Here is a 3,103-nt window from a genome sequence, read left to right on the forward strand (position 1 = left end):
GATAAGTCATCTCACCGTGAGTCCGGTCCACCCACCTGTCCAGCCGATCGGGTCCTATGAGGGACCTGGTCCACTCGCCTCTCGTCGTTTCCTCCGAGAGGCGAGTCCACCACCAGAGCATGGTTATCCGCCTGAGCGCTAGCCGGTCCTCGGGTTCGAGGGACCGGTTGCGTTCTCGGCCCAGCTCATGCCCGGCGGCGCGTTTCTCGGCGAGCACTCCGGACACCGTTCGGTACGCCGAAACTGTCCAGATCGCCGCCCGCCTCTGCACCCTGAGCAGGGCTTCACGGTTTTTGGACGAATACTCAAGAGTATCCGCCCAAACCGGGGACCCGTACAGGAGAACCGAGTTTACGACGCTGACTAAAAGTCTGCGCCGCATCTCTCTCTGCCCTCCTAGATTGGGCATGAGTCCCGCCAGGCAATTTATGACTTTCTGGGCCCGAACTTTAGACGTTTGTCTATGACAAGGCCCAGATAAGTCATGGAGTCCTTAAGCGGGATCTCCATCCCTAGCACGGCGAACCGTGGAGGAGTGAACTTGTACCTGCCCGTAAACAAAACCGCTTCGGTCTTGTCCAGGGAGAGGCTCAGTCCACTCTCCTCCTGCTGGACAAATAGATGTATTGAAAAAAAATAATTTTAACTTGTGTCGGTGTCTTTTTCAAAACTCTTTCTGTACTTACTCTAATTTTTTATTGGATTTTCATAAAAGCATACTGTAATAAACAATATAGGGGATATGTTTTTAGTTTTGTGTATCTCCGAGTCTAACTATACAGAGTGACTGACTAAATATGACTCTCGTAATATCTTTAAAAATACAAGTGTTATACACAATTTTTTTTTTAATCATTATGGATCTTTGATGAGCTGTTTCATAAGAAAATTTAAATTTCTACCACCATCCCTTATGCTTAAAACTTGTATCAACTTCAGATTTTTAAATGGCAACCCCATTTTATTTTTATATATATTTGTTCGTCNCCCATTTTATTTTTATATATATTTGTTCGTCATAAAAAAAAGTTTAGCAAAAAAAAAATAAAAAATTTTAAACGAGATACGCTACTTTAAAATTTATGATATTTGAAGAAAAAATGCAGTAGTTTTTCCAACACGGTCACATTATTATTTTACGTAGCGATAAGAGCTACCGATTTACTTTGACAACACAAGTAGTCATAATAATAAAGGTAAGCTTGATATGTTTATTTATAAACGACGATTTGATGCAATTGTTCAAATCATTTGATATGATAGATAACAGTTCACTTATAACTGTTAAAACTAAAAAAATTAATTTGTTACGTCTATGACATGTCAGTTATCATGATAGCCGGTGATTAGATTTTTATATTTAATATCACGTTTACTTATTTTTTTTTTAAACAATACACTCAGTTAGAATATTAAATTATTTAAATTTGCATTAAAAGTCAAAGTAACGCTAATAAAACTAATAATGTTTATATTTTATTATGTGTTAAAAATGTTGGTCGTTCTCCTCTAAACATTCTAAAATCAAAAACATCCAAAAATACTTGAAATATAAACAAAAAAGATAGTTATAAGTTTTAAGATTAGACATTTCTGTTACAAAATAGATGATATCTGACAGTGATAGTGAAATCACTATGTGACATAAATATGTTTCAAACCTTCTTATGAAAAACTCTAAAAAAAAGATGATAACGATTTTTCATTGCTGAGGCATCAATGTACTCATAAAATTTATAATGAAATTGAAAAACATTTTGACCCATACACAACTTAGTAACATATCAAGTTATAACAATTAATAACATAATTGCTTAAATCCTAGTTGAATATACAGTAATTAATAATAGCAGTGTGCTATACATACCCATTCATTATTCAGTAGTCTATAAATTATTGTCTGTTAGACATCAAATCAAATAAATATTATTAATATAAATTCTTTAAACTATTCCGAGAAATATGTTTAAAAATTCATTGATACAAATCTAATGTAATAACTATAAGAAATTCTTTAGCTGTGACAAATCATCCATTTTAAGTAAAATAATATGTAATAACACAATTGAATAATAACAGATAATAGTAAAAAGTGACACCTCTTGCACATATAAATGAATTAAATGTAATATAAAAAGGCATAAAAACTGTCGATTCACTACTCCTTCACCTTATGAACTTTCAACTAGCGAAAGAAGTGGCTTGACAAAATACGATTTTATAAAGAAAATTGAGATATATTCATTTTTTCAACCTTACTCCTGATATCATTAAGGTAAATTCATATCTCACAATATGAATATTTTATATTCACAATATTTCATAAAATAAGTAGGGAACCAAAAATATAAAATGATCTCTAGTATAAAATATGATTTAAATAAATAAAGAAAATCAATAAAGTTAGCCAACTTAGTCCAATCTTTGAGTGGGTATCTCTGTAGTCAATACTTATGAAGACTTGTTTGCGAAGATACCACTTGTAAACCACATCTATACTATTTGAGGTATTTATTGACATGACCCACAGTCAGTACAAGCTTAGATAACTACTGGTACGAGTGGCGTTGTTAATAATTTATGTGTGAATTAATCATAATAATTTTTATTTCAAATTATTAATAAATTTTCAAACATCACTTTTCTTTTATATTTTTTATATCTTCTTATAAAACCCTCGTACTCATATCCCGAGAGAAAATGATATTATATCATTTTATTCAATAAATATATAGTAACTCAATTATTCTCATGCTCATACAAGACCAATAAATAGCTAATTTTATAAACATTTTAAGTATAGAAACAACTACTATTTTACGTAAATATATATTTTTTGAGTTACTATAAGTGTAACAAGTAATAAAAACAAAGGTGATATACAGGGTCGCCTACCACTCACTGACAACTTAAATAAATTTTGATCCAGTTAATATTTTTAGTTGATTTTTTTTTTAAATATTAGTTAGAAGTTAGGTCTATAGCTATATCTCAATAATTAATTTTTTTACATTTTATTAAAAATATTATTAATTTTTAATTTTAAATAAAATGTAAAAAAAAAATCTAAGATAGCTATTTTGTAGAGTAGAATTTAAAAAAA

This window comes from Daktulosphaira vitifoliae, unplaced genomic scaffold, assembly GCF_025091365.1.
Source record: "Daktulosphaira vitifoliae isolate Bord-2020 unplaced genomic scaffold, ASM2509136v1 Scaffold_3, whole genome shotgun sequence".
Classification (NCBI taxonomy): domain Eukaryota; kingdom Metazoa; phylum Arthropoda; class Insecta; order Hemiptera; family Phylloxeridae; genus Daktulosphaira; species Daktulosphaira vitifoliae.